This window comes from Mesoplodon mirus, assembly GCF_964341445.2.
Source record: "Mesoplodon mirus genome assembly, chromosome: 6".
Lineage (NCBI taxonomy): Eukaryota > Metazoa > Chordata > Mammalia > Artiodactyla > Ziphiidae > Mesoplodon > Mesoplodon mirus.
Window position 1 is genome coordinate 110,574,992 of NC_138982.1, and position 15,681 is coordinate 110,590,672.

The window sequence follows — 15,681 nt, forward strand, 5'->3', positions numbered from 1 at the left end:
ATTCTTCATGTAAAACTCATAAGATACATAAACTATATGTGTATGTATCTATATGTATATTTCACTATATTGACAAAATATGCATCATTAGTGTCTCTGAACAAAATAGATTAAGAAAGAATGGTTAGAGTTTACAGAGTTAGAGTTCACTACCAGTGTCAAAGCTAAAAAGAACTGCTATAGTTTTCAAAGATGTGATCATGGAGGGTAACTACCAAGTTTGTCTATAAAATGTCACTTCGGCCACACTCAAGGAGAGAATATTACATTAGTTAGACAACTGAACTAAGGAAGTGTGGCATTTTCTCTGGGGTATTGTTAACAGAATTTGTTGGCATTTGCATGTCAATTTGTAGAGTTTTATCTATAAAGGCAATATTCTTTCATCAACGGTAGCTATTCCCAATGTAAGGAGGGAAAATTGAATAAATTTATATTTAAATTTAAATTTAATTCCCTGATAATTCTTGTTAAGATCATAATGGGAACAGTAGTTAAATCTAGAAATATCCCTGTGAGAGGTAAATATATTGTATCATTTTGTGTTCTCGCCAAAAATATCTGTTATATAATGATGAATCTATCTATCCAACCCCTTTACAATACCCCACAATCAATATACGTCTCTACCTTTCTAAATATAGCTATTGCTGAAAATAATCTCTTGTGTCATTTAAGTATCTTTAAGTACATTGATTAATATGACTCATTTTCTCTATTTTCTTATTTATTTTTCTCCCAAATATTGACCAAATCAGATTACTTTCTATTTCAAAATTCATCCATGATTATTGCCAATCTCATTGTTGTGATTTAAAATGCAAGTGGCAATCACTGTGGCAAGGTTTTTTGTTTTAATAACCAATATATATTAAAAAATATAGTTAACTTTTACTTTTTCCTAACTCAGATGTACCTGATATTAAGAAGAAATAATCTAAGAATGTTTTCTTTATGTATTTTTCTTAGTCAAATGTGTGTAAAATAACTTTTCAGAAAACCAGTTCATAATATTAATATTTCAGAGCAAGCTTAGCCTAATGCAATAATTTGGGGATTTTCCTTCTAAAGCAGTGATTCATGAAATGTAATGTACATCTGAATCACCTGGGGGTGATTGTTAAATATGCAGATTCTTGGACCACCTCCACATCATTGAAGCAGGATTTCTGGGGAGAAATTTTTATGCAGATAAATATGGATCGTGCTCTGGCAAAGCCTTAACTTACTGAATGAAACTAGCTAGTGTCTTAAAAACTACAGATTTAAACTCCTTCTGTGCTCTTTGCAACTCATCTTAAAATTCACAGAGTGCAACAAAATTAGCCAGTTTTCTCTTTTATAAAAAGGGAACTAACATTTGTCAAGAAGCTGGAAATTGGAAGAGTAAGATTCAAATGCAGATATCTCTGGCTCCCAAATTTGTGCACTTTCTCCAACAATATGGACATCAATTCTAGCTTAAGAGTTTCTTGCATGAATATATGATTTACTTTGGTATTTTGTTGTATAATCATGTAGGGAAAAATGTGGAGTTACATTTTGCCTCTGTTTAAGTTGCAGCTCTCACAGGAATATTAGTTTACAATTTTGAAACTACTGTGAATGAAAATCTTACCTTCTAAAACTCCAAAACCTCTATGACTTTTATATTTCAATTTTCTTTACTTATTATTTTCCACTAATTAATCCATTACCCATTTTTCTTAATGTTTTACTGTTTAAAACTCATTTTGGGCTTTAAATCCTGTATTGATTTTGCATGCCTTTTTTCTCAAACTTTCATCTCTTATCTCTATGACCCTCTGCTTCAAAAAATGAATAGAAAGAAATAAAATTGAGAGAAAAAAATATTGCAATGCACTTTTAAAATTTTTATTTTGAAGTACATATTTTACAGAAGAGTTGTGAAAAAATATGAAAACTTCCCATATGACCTTAACCTACATTTCACATATGTTAGCATTTTTATTGCATTGACTTTAACATTCTCTGTCTCCCTCTCTCATTCTTCATCTCACCATGTATGGTTTGGAATGAGTAAGTTACACATGCCTTATACAGTCACAGTGTAATTGTCAACTCAGAAAATTAATATCAATACAAAATAATTGTGTTATCTATTGACAATTTCATCAGTTGTCCCACTAGAAATGAAATAATTTACTAGAATCCAATCATGGATCACCTGATGTATTAGTTATATAGTTTTCAGCTCCCTAATATGGAAACATTTCTTGTTTTTTCTTTGCCTTTTAGGACCTTGGTATTTCAAGGAGGAAAGGACAATTATTACACAGAATGTCCCATAGTATGTATTTATCTGGTAATCCATGATGCTTATACATTCATCATATGATTTTGTGGCAGGAATTCCATAGAATTACTGTTGTTTGCAAAGATTCATTAAAAAACATCATGATGAAGAGTTGTTCTATTATTGATGATGTTAACCTTCATAACTTGGGTTATGTAGATTTCTGCTACATTTCTCCATTGTAAAGTTACTATTTTTCCCTTTAGGTATCTTGTTGGGAGATAATTTGTGACAATATACTCTTATGTTTATCATTCTTTGCCCACAATACACAGATGATTAATGCATGAAATATTTATGAATATTCATTATGATATTGCCTAAAAAATTTATTATGACAGTTGCCAAATGATAATTTAATAATTCCATCTTGTTTTTACATTTATTACTTGGAAATTAGTCATAAGTTAGTCTTTCCTTCTATCCTACCCAACTATTTGTCTATCTAATATATCTATCAACAATTTATTATTCATAATGGTATTATTAAATTTGTCTTTATTTTATTCAGTGGGTTATAAAATATTTTGAGTCATATAGTAAGACTATAGAAGAACTCATTGAGTTTTCTTTTTATTTAATATTTCATTTTTTACATTAGGCACCTCATACATTTGGAATATATTCTTATAGATGGTGAGATATATGTTTCTTTTGAGATATATGGTTTTATTAATTATCTTCTATTTGTCCAAAACACTGTCCAGTTGTATCAGCATCAATATTTAAGTTTATATTTCTCACAGTGATTAGATATTCCTCTTTTAAGATACTTTCTCTGTTATGAAAGCATAATATTGTCTCTATATTCATAAGACCTGAGATTATTTATGTTGTGTACGTCTTCTATGTTTTATTTATATTTTGTCTACTTAAGCAGTCTTGTAGTGAGAGTCCTTGAATTTCCTTTTGCTTAGTAGAGGTGGATTCTGTGTCATTTGGTGGAAGGATATCCATCTAAATTGTGAATTATTACTTTAGCATTAAAATATGTATCCTTTGAATGAGTAAGCTATTTCCATTTGAATTACACTTTGTCTGGCACAAGATAACTAACTCTGCATCTTTATTGTTTCCATTTCCCTGGTATATCTTTGGCAGTCTTTTTTGTTCTTAGCCCTCTCTTAATCACTTTAAGTGTATCTCTTGTATAAAGCAGATAGTTGCATCTTTTTTCTCAAACAAATTTGAAATATTTGTCTTAAAATGGATGACTTGCACATTTATTATGTCTGCTATGTTTAGTCTCAATTTTGTCATATAATTTTCTTTTTCTAATTGAATTGTAGTTGATTTATAATGTTGTGCTAGTTTCAGGTGTACAGCAAAGTGATTCAAATATGTATATATGTAACATATATATTCTTTTCCAGATCCTCTTCCATTATAGATTATTATAAGATATTGAATATAGTTCCCTGTGCTATACAGTAGGTCCTTGTTGTTTATCTATTTATATATAGTAGTTTGTATCTGCTAATACCAAACTCCTAATTTATCCCTCCCCCTCTTTCCCCTTTGGTAACCATAAGTGTGTTTTCTATGTCTGTTGATCTGTTTCTGTTTTGTATATAAGTTATATAGGTTTATTTGTATCATTTTTTAGATCCCACATATAAGTGATATCATATGACATTTGTCTTTGTCTGACTTACTTTGCCTAGTATGATAATCTCTAGGTCCATCCATATTGCTGCAAATGGCATTATTTCATTCTTTGTAAATATTCCATTGTATATATATACCACATCTTCTTTATCCATTCATCTGTCAATGGACATTTAAGTTGCTTCCATGTCTTGGCTATTGTAAATAGTGCTGCTATGAACATTGGGGTCCATCTATCTTCTCAAATTAGAGTTTTCTCTAGATATATGTCCAGGAGTGGGATTGCAGAATCACAGGATAACTCTATTTTCAGTTTTTTAAGGAACATCCATACTGTTTTCCATAGTGGCTGCAGCAATTTATATTCCCACCAACAGTGTATGAGGGTTCTTTTTTCTCCAAACCCTCTCCAGCATTTATTATTTGTAGAATTTTTGGTGATGGCCATTCTGACTAGTGTGAGATGATACTTCATTGTAGTTTTGATCTGCATCTCTCTAATAATTAGTGACACTGAGTATCGTTTTCATGTGCCTGCTGGTCATCTGTATGTATTCTTTGGAGAAATGTCTATTTAGATCTTCAGTTCATTTTTTGAATGGGTGGTTTATGTTTTTGATATTATAAGTTGTATGAACTGTTTGTGTATTTTGGAAATTAATCCTTTGTTGGTTGTTTCATTTGTAAATATTTTCTTCCATTCTGTAGGTTGTCTCTTCATTTTGTTTATGGTTTCCTAAAGCAAAAGCATTTAAGTCCCATTTCTTTGTTTTTGTTTTTATTTCCATTACTCAAGGAGACGGATCCCAAATATATTGCTGCCACTTGTGTCAAAGAGTGTTCTGCCTATGTTTTCCTCTAAGACACTTAGAGTATCAGGTGTTACATTTAGGTCTTTAATCCATTCTGAGTTTACTTTTGTACATGGTGTTAGAGAATGTTCTAATTTCATTACTTTAAATGTAGCTGCCCAGTTTTCTCAGAACCACTTGTTGAAGGGACTGTCTTTTCTCCATTATATATTCTTGCCTCCTTTGTTGAGATTAATTGGCCACAAGTTCTTGAGTTTATTTTTCGCCTTTCTCTCCTGTTCTGGTGATCTATGTGTCTGGTTTTTGTGCCGTACCATACTGTTTTGATTACTGTAGCTTTGTAGTATAGTCTGAAGTCAGGGAACATGATTCCTCCAGCTCCGTTCTTCTATCTAAAGATTGTTTTCGCTGTTCATGGTCTTTTGTGTTTCCATACAAATTTAAGAAATTTTTCTTCTTGTTCTGTGAAAAATGCCATTGGTGATTTGATAGGGGTTGCAATGAATCTGTAGATTGTCTTGGGTGGGATGGCCATTTTTTTTTTTTTTTTTTTTGTGTTACGCGGGCCTCTCACTGTTGTGGCCTCTCCCGTTGCAGAGCACAGGCTCCGGACACGCAGGCTCAGTGGCCATGGCTCACAGGCCCAGCCGCTCCGCGGCACGTGGGACCCTCCCGGACCGGGGCACGAACCCATGTCCCCTGCATCGGCAGGCGGACTCTCAACCACTGCGCCACCAGGGAAGCCCGGATGGCCATTTTAACAATATTGATTCTTCCAATCCAAGAACACGACATATCTTTCCATCTGTTTGGTTCGTCTTCTATTTTTTCATCAATGTCTTACAGTTTTCTGAGTACAGGACTTTTACCTCCTTAGGTAGGTTTATTCCTAGATATTTTATTCCAACAATACATTAAAAGGATCATACAACATGATTAAGTGGGATTTATCCCAGGGATGCAAGGATTTTTCAATATTTGCAAATCAATCAATATGTTAACCAACATTAACAAATTGAAGAATAAAAACCATATGATCATCCCGATAGATGCAGAAAAAGCTTTTGATAAAATGCAACATCAGTTTATGGTAGAAACTCTCCAGAGAGTGGGCATAGAGGTAACATACCTCAACATAATAAAGACCATATATGACACACCCACAGCTAACATCATACTCAATGAATGGTGAAAAGCTGAAGGCTTTCCTCTAAGATCATTAACAAGACAAGGATGCCCACTCTCTCCACTTTTACTCAACATAATTTTGGAAGGCCTAGACACAACAATCAGAGAAGAAAAAAGAAATAAAAGGAATCCAAATTGGAAAAGAAGTAAAACTGTCACTGTTTGCATGATACTATACACAGAAAATCCTAAAGATGCTACCAGAAAACTATTAGAGATCAATGAATTCAGTAAAGTTACAGGATCAAAATTAATATACAGAAATATGTTGCATTTCTATATACTAACAATGAAATATCAGAAAAAGTAATGAAACATTTACTATTACATCAAAAAGAATAAAATATCTAGGAGTTAACCTGCCATATAATTTTAATCATATGTGATATATTATATTTTCTTTTTGCCCCCATGATGTATTTTCATTTTTCTTCAGCTTTATTTTACTTTTGTTTACTGCAATAATTACCTCTATTTTTTTTCATTTTTTAAATTGAAGTATGGCTGATTTACAACTGTATTTTTCTTTGTAAGGAGTACTTGCATTTTATTTTACTGTTTACCTTTATACTCATTCCTTTTTCTGTGCAATTACTTTCCTATTTTCTTTAACATTTTACTATCTGGTTTACTAGCTTTCTGTGGTATCATCTGACTCCCATATTTTACCTACCCAACAGTCAGTAAATGAATTATACTTTCCCATTTCCTTCTCCCATCTGTTCTCATATCTAATTAATTTTTCTACTTTGTCAGAATGTACAAATTTGCATACCATTCTTCGACTTGTGTCCTCAGTTTGTTTAGTCTTAGGTAGAAAATTAAAAATATTAAATGGTCCCCATAATTTATTTACTCATATTTTCCCTGTCATTTTCTTTTTGGATGAAGAGTGTCCTCTAGTGAATTCCTCAAGGAGGACTCAAAGGTAGTGAATTTCCTGAGAACTTATATGTTAAACATTGTTTTCCTATAGCTTTGATACTTAATGAAGAGCTTGGAGGGATATAAAATCTTTGTTTCACACTTCCTTTTTTTGAATCTTTTGAAATGCTATTCAATTTTTTCTTGTTTTTTATGTTGTTTTTGAGAACTCTGATTTAAGTGAATTTCTTCTATCCATATAAAATACTGTTTCTTTTTTGCCTGGAAGCATTAAGGAATTTCTTTATCTTTGAAGCAAAATAATCTTACTAGAATTTGTCTTACATTTGATCATTCTGTGTCAAAGTCAAGAACGTTTTGTTTAGCTTCAATATATAGATTTTCTGCCTTTTACTTAGAGAAAGCTTTTAAAATATATATATTTTTAAATTAATTGTTTCATACTTTTAAAAATATTTTTCAGGAGCTCAAAATTTTTCACTTATTTCCTCTTTGCCTATCTTCTCTTTCAGCAGTTTTCTTTCTGATACATTTTCAATGTTATCTCATTGTCATTGGCTTCATTGTTTTTCTGCTTTTTCTTTTCTTTATTGCTCCTTACTAAATAACATTCTTGTTAATAAAACCCTGAGAACTTTGTAAGTCAGTCGTCATTTCTGAGAAAACATTGTAATATTTTTCACTTATTTTCTTATTTCAATAAAATCCCCTTTCATTTTATATTTTTTGTCCATTTGTTTCAAATTTAGAGCATATAAAACACTTCTTTTTTACTATCTCCAATTGTGTGAATGAGGTTATGTATTTTATTTTGGAATATCATATTACATTTTTCTTTTAATTCATTATTTTGAAGGGAAAAGAAATATCATCAGCTAATGTGTTTTCAGTGTTATATTCTGTCTTCTTATAGTAACATTGTATAAACTTAGTGTGTGTGTGTGTGTGTGTGTGTGTGTGTGTGTGGCATTATAGCAGTTGACCACATTCTTAGTTGAATGGTACTCTATTCTTTGAGTAGCAAGATACAATGTCTTCAGTGCCTCAGTGTGTATGTATGTTTTATGTTTTTTGATTCTTTTCTGTGGAGGGAGAGGCTTTGTGTCCTCTGACTTTTTGAATCCTATTTCTTACAAACGAGATATCTTTTTTCATTTGCTACTTAATTTCTAAAGGTAGTCTCATCCTTCCTTGTTAAAGTCTACTCTTACAGAAGCAATGGCTTTAGAAGATGCAACCTTGGATTGTGCTTAGCTTTAAGTTGCTTCACTGTGGTCAGTATACATACCATAATCTTTTTTGGTATGGAGTTTCTCTTTTGGGAAATAGCTTTAAAGTAATTTTTCAAAGGCTACTGTCTTCTTTCTGCTCTCTTCTGTGCATTTTCCCCCAAAACTGTTCTTATTTGGCACTCACTACAAAGGTTTGTCATGACAATGTAATAGAGAGCTCACTAATATTTGTTCTTTATAGATTTCAATATATTTTAATTTTTACTTAAAGGTAATTTGAAGTATGGGCATTTTCTATGTTCAGGTTATGATGAGAAAATGATTTTGTATGATTTCATTGTTTTTTTTTCTTATTTTTCTCTATTGTTTTTAGAGTTTATATGGGTATAAACGATTTTAGGCAGCAATCATTTTCCTCAGCTATGTGGAAGATCCTGGCACTGCATTTTTACTCTCTAATCTTTATCTTGGTCATGGTGCTTGAAATTATTATCCAAGACTCCTCTTTTAGCCTGAGCAATCATCCATGGCCTTATTTTATATAGTTTTATTATTTCAATCACATTGTTTCATTTTAAAATATTTTATATAATGGTGTTTTATAATGACTTACATGACATTTTCATGAAAGACAATGGTTCAAATATACAAATAAGTATTTGAAGAAGTAAAATATATCTTAATGAACATGTTTTTTGATATGTGATTTAATATTTATTTTCTGCTAAAGTAATAAAATATTATGAGTACATATTTGACTATTTTATCCCTGAACATTTAATAATAGCTAAAGGTGTCTCTCAGTGGATATTCACCTTAGTAAAATAGAAGATTATCTTCTCTTCAGGCTTTTGGGATATTTACTATGTATGATACATACGATTCTCATGTATAGCTAAAAAGAACTGACATGGTACATAAGTTGCAATCCTACTGTAACAATTCTTAGAGACTATTACATTTTTTCTAGTATACTTTTGCTTTATTATCAATTACTGTGTTTAAATACATGATGTTTTTTAGGAAGAGAGAATTTATGTAAAAACAAAGCCAGTCTATTCTAGTGGTTGAGAATTTCAGAAATATGTCAGTGGAATGATTAATTCTTGAGTGAAATGGGATAGTTTAGTACTTTGGTGACAACTATTTAATATAAATTAAAAGAGAATGGATAGATACATACAGAAGACAGAGGATAAAATGTTGATGGGAATTACAGCCCTGTTATTGGAAGTGAAGGATCTGAGGAGTCATCATAGCTGGTAGCTACACAGTCGTTTCTATATACCCACAAGACTGACATGTTGAACATTAGATTAGGTATATATGTGAGTAAAGGTTGTAAAAGGTTAATTGGTGAAGACCTAAAATAAAATCACTGTCTAATTAAAAAAAAAAAAACCTCAAAATGTGATAGATTCTAAAACAAAGCTACAGTATTTTGTAGCTCCTTCTGAAGTGTTGAACTCTGTTTCCCAACACTATGAAACTATGCTGACCTTGTGATTTGCATTGACCATAGTATATGGTAGAGATTATGTTGTGCAAGTTCCAGAGCTTAGGTTTAAAAAGGCCTTATAGCTTCCACACCTGACTTTCATGTGATATTGTCCTGAGACTGACAAAGCAAAGGAGCTAGTCTTGTTTACTGCAGATTAAGAGGTCACTGGGGATTTGGATTAGAACAAACATGTCACAGCTGACAGCCACTCTCTCTGAACATTTATGAGTGGGGCCATCTCAGATATTCTAGACAAGCTGTTCCTCTTGCTGACTGCAGCCACATGAGTGAGTCTAAGCACATTCAATAGTGGATCCAGCCAGCCAGCCAACCTACAGAATTTTGAGAAATATTCCATTGTTCTTGTTTTAAGACACAAGTTTTGAGGGAATCTGTATGTCAGCAATAGTTAATTCATGCAAAAAAAATTGAGATATTCACAGACAAAATGAAGCATTAAACATTCAAATAATATTCTCAAGATAATCTTAAATTAGATACATACATAGAGAATATAGTTGAATTAAATTACTGTAAAATCACTTCCAAATCTGTAATTCTTTCATAGTGTGAAGAATAGCTTCAAATCATAAGGATTACTTTCTGTAAGTGTTAGCATCAGCTGAAACTGAAAACATTAAAATTTTACCCCAAATAATACCTATTTTGGTCCCAAACACCTCGCTTGTCAGAGAGAAGTCTACCTTAGTGATATGAGTAGTGGCCAGTATGGAAAGCACCAACTTGTGAAGTAATTAAAACCATGTGCTACTCAGGCCAGACCTTTTCTGCAAATATTGTTTCTTTGACAGGAATTGTCTCTCTGGCATAAACTGCAGCCTAAAATACATTATTTCTTGATTTCTAGTTCAGGTTTCTTTAAAGTGGAGGTAGGTCTTCATGGTTCTTGACACTTACAAAGCAAATTTAGTGGAAAAAAATATCTGAATTACAATATTTACCTTCCCAAACACTTAGTGTTTGCACTCACACTCAGTATGTCAGAATATTATCCAACTTCTCAACTTTGTAAATCATTTCTAAGAACTCAATTAAGTTTGCATAAAACCAATGTTCTCTTTCTTTTCACACTCATATTTAATGGATTTACATAATATTTATTTGAACTAAGTAATTACAGTAACAGTATGCCTGATAAAATCATATTTTTGAAATAGATACAACTACTGGTATGTAACAACTAATAAGTGTGAGTAGAAGTGTGGATTACAGTAAAGAGTAGTCTAATTCCCCTCAGTGTGTTTACCTTACATTTAAGTTAGTAGTTTAAAGAGGGAATGTAATAATCAGTTAATAGGGGTGTTTTCCTGGTGGCACAGTGGTTAAGAATTCGCTTGCCAATGCAGGGGACACGGGTTCAAGCCCTGGTCCGGGAAGATCCCACATGCTGCAGAACAACTAAGCCTGTGCACCACAGCTACTGAGCCTGAGTGCCACAACTACTGAAGCCCACACTCTTAGAGCCCATGCTCTGCAACAAGAGAAGCCTCAGTGATAAGAAGCCTGCACTCCGCAACTAAGAGTAGCCCCCACTCGCCGCAACTAGAGAAAGCCTGCACGCAGCAGTGAAGACCCAAAGCAGCCAAAAATAAATAAATTAAATTAATTAATTAAAAACAAATTCAGTTAATAGGGCAAAACACTTAAGTGGAGGGCAGGTAAGAAATTTCCTATTGTATTTTTGTGAAATAGAATAATGTAATTTTTAAAATATAATGTTAATGCTTATAAAGATATAATGTTAAGAACTAAAAAATTGGAGGGGGAACTTAGTGTAAATAGTAATTACATACTAACAAGATTCTTATGTTGACTTAAACTACAAGAAACTTAAAAAATTGACTCCAAATCAACAAAACACTTTATTTTAATAAAGGAAACTATTATAAATGTAGTTAAATAGAAATTGAAAGAACAGTATTTAAAACACTCTGCAAATTGATCAAAGGAAATCTGTCATGGAACATATTAAATTATTGGTTCAATAACTTCTTAAAATTCATTTAGGAAAAAAAATATTTGAAAATTAATATGCATTATTCTAAAACTTGACTGGGGGAATGCATATGAACTAACAATAGATATATCTCTAAACAATAGGTTCGGATCATTTATAGATGATATTGTATTAACTCTTTACTAATTATATAGTTTAAAAGCTAAATGGGATGTTAATGAAATGTATAGTTGTAACAAAACCTGGAAAATGTTTTATTTTAAAAAGATAGAGCAATAAATTTTAATATAATAAAAAAAAACACAAAATTAACACCTTGGAAGAAAAAAAAGAAATGAAAGCCATTCAAAAAAATATAATCTCGAAGTAGATGTGTTTAATCATGTGGGGAGTTTAGATTGAGATTAAGCACAAATCAAGTCAGTATTTACAGTTCTTCTGTTTGATGAGACCCACCACCACAATCACACACACACACACACAAACACACACACACACACATCACTGATGTCACAAATTTCCATTTAACGTACTGGTATTAGGATACTGAAAGACAAACCCAATTATCTGCATTACTACATTTTCCTAAACTTAGGAACTATAAAATTCTACTATTTTTCCACAAATTTTGTTATCTTGCACCCTTAAATATATTATCACAAGGTTCATTTAAAAGAGTATTTTTATTTTAATTATAGCTACAATTTAGAGATTATGTAAAATGTGAAATCTGTACTAATTATGCTGTCTATGATTAAAAGAAAACACAAAAAACTCAATAATACACTTAAACAGTGTAGAAATATAAAAGTTAACTGACATGATGATGGGAATAGGAAGAAATCTAAGAGATATGAAATGAAATGGAATGAATAAAATTAAAGGCAAAGTACCAAACAGCATTAAAATTTATCACTAATCTATTATTAAAGTTCTCCTTTGAGAAGAAATAGAACTTTTATTACTGGCTAGATATCTAAAGGCTGACAGGTATAAAGAAATGTACTGACAGGACTAGCTTGTCTCTCATCCAATCATTTGCAGTAAAAAGGGAACTTTATAATCTGAAGCATATTTTGCATTTCTGATTTGGGCAATTATTTGCTACAAATGACTTGATTACAATTTTCATATAAAATGTAATGATATACAAATGCAGGCATGCTGTGAAAAAGTGTCTTAAATATCTGAATATGTCAGAAGGTAGGCTGAGTCATTTTGTGAGAAAAGAATTCCACATCATTCATCTGTTAAAGAAAACCATGTATTAAAAAAGATTTATAGGGCTTCCCTGGTGGCGCAGTGGTTGGGAGTCTGCCTGCCGATGCAGGGGACATGGGTTCATGCCCTGGTCCAGGAAGATCCCACATGCCCTGGAGAGGCTGGGCCCGTGAGCCATGGCAGCTGAGCCTGCGTGTCTGGAGCCTGTGCTCTGCAATGGGAGAGGCCATGGCAGTGAGAGGCTCGTGTACCGCAAAAATAAAATAAAAATAAAAAAATAAAATTTATAGGGCTTCTTGATTATGATACTCCCCTACTTATATATCACCATAATATATATTACTTGTATCCAGTTTAACATAAGAACAAACTCAAAGAATGGAAACTTGGCAAATTCAGGTAATAAAAAATACAGCTTGAACAAAAAGTTATCCTCAAAGGAATGATACAAATTAATTTACCTGGAATAACATAGTGAGCAGATAAAGAACTTAGTCTTTAAGTTAAAAAATAAATTATAAAAGTTCTATAGAAAAAATTTGAAATATTGATGATGAATTTTTACTGATAAAAATAAATTCAGATTTGAAGCTCCTATGGCATCTGACACTAGCATATGCTGTTAATGATGTTCCTTTCTAACGACTCACTCCTCTTTTTGTTGTTTACTATATTTAGTTCTGTGACTCTGAATCTAATTACTTATTGATCCCATCTAGCTATTCAATCTTTTGTATATACCACTTTTTACTCTTCCTCATGCTCCTCAAATTCCTGCTTTTTTTCTTAACTGGTTTAGATTCCACTTTCCATCATTATAATCACCCAATCAACAGCTTTTTTTCTTTTGCTCCAAACATTTTACTTAACTGTCAAAAAACCAAACCTAATTAAATAAATTACTCCTCTTAATCCAGATCTAGAGAAAAATATAAATCCTTATTGAGTGTCTAATAGAAATTTATTCTTATATATACCCAAGTAGGCTAAGAGAGTAAAGTTTGTTCATATTTCTAGTTCCTAGGTTCTTTTACTCCTTTATCTGACTCTTGAACAAGTCCTCATTCTCCCTCAGCCTCCAATATATATCCTCCCTGATTACTCTCAAGTATTTACCTTTATTCTTGATTCACTAAGAGTAGAAAGAAGAAAGCATAAAAGAGTAGAAATGATCATTATTCCTATATTGTTATCATTTTAAGTCTACCAACATACCTGTGCCTGCCACCCATATACTTGTCTTCTGTTAAAGCAATGAACATTCCTTATTTTAACCAAAACATACTCCTCAATGTTTCCCCCTTTTCTGTATTATTCCCATAAGCTTATACAACACAGTATCAGTCACATTTAAATAAAAACATTCCTTGAAACTACTTCCTCCCCCAAAATCTGTCCTCTTCCTCTGTTCAACTTAGCACTAAGATTTTTCAAAAGAATAGTATTGACAGATGATTGTTCTCTCCATTTTCTTTATTCTCATTCTATTATCAATGAATACCCATCAGGCTTTCACCCCACCATTCTATCAAAACAGCTTTTGTCAATATCACTAATGACCTTCAGAAGCTAAATTTATGATAAACTCATTTGTTGGCAGCATTTGATACTGTTGACATAACTTAAAAAATACCTCTTCTTTCTTTGAATGCTGAGATTGTCACTCAATCTTGTACCTCCTTCAACCTCACTTGCCTCTTCTCAGATATATGGCTTATTTATAGTCAAATCTTTATGTGTCAAAGCTGTCATGCATCCCATGGCTCAATACTTTGTTCTCTTCTGTATCTAGATACACTCTCTAAATGATATCATCTAGCTTTGTGGCATTAAATGAACTCTCTATATAAATGGCTCTTGCACTTTTGTTTCCAGCTCAGACCTCTCCACTGAACTCCTAACCTATATGTTTAAACCTCTACTCAATATTTTATCTAGGTGTTGCATTATTTTGAGTAAAGGCCAAACTTTTGTAATAGTTGGTACCTCAAAATGGAGTTGTGTAAGTATATAAAGTTTATTGTTACTCACATTGCAGTCTAAAGGTGAACAATCAGACTATGCTCCACAATCAGATAAGGACCTTGTTTCCTTCAAAATCATCTGGAATGTAATTCCCATGTGCATGGTCAAAGCTCTGTTTCTGCCCTGTATAACTTCCAGCATGCAAGATATAAAAAAAGGAAGGACTATGATGAGAACATCTGTATTTTAATACACAGCCTGGAAATCCCACAAATCATTTCTTCATACATCTCTGTGGTTATGTGATATCACCTATACTGAAGAGAGGATGGGAAAATTAGCTAAAATATGTGTGTTTCAGGAATTCTGTTACCTAATAATCATATTAGTTAATTTGAATAAAACTCCCACTGACAACAACTGGAAAAGCTAATAAAGATTTTGAAAATATCTAACCAAAGGAATCAGAAAGTCAAGAAGGCAGTGAAGAATATTATGTCAGGATTTGGAAAAAAATATATAGGCTCACAAAGGTGAATTTGTAGCATTGAGTCTGTGTTTCTTATATGGGGGTATAACAATTCAAAAATAAGGTGACCAGATGCTAAGAAGATATTTGAAACTTTTGAGAGTCTTGTAGGAATAGGAGGAATAAAATTAACTGGAGTACAGTAACACCAAAATGTGGAAAATTATGAAACTCTCCATGTCTAGTAGAGAACTTAAGTCTAAAACTTAGTATCAAGGGCAAAGAAAACGTAGAGAAGTTCATGGAGAGACCGATACCTCATTTTAATTAATTTCAATCCTGAAACTGCTTTCACGTGATGTTGAATACCAGTGCTTAAGCAACTTGCAACATAAAAATGTAAATTTTTAAAATAAAAATATCAAAAAAACCCTCCATTTTATCTGTAATTTTAACACCATAACTGGTAAGGAATCAAACCAGGCCCAAGAAGAGAAAGATCATA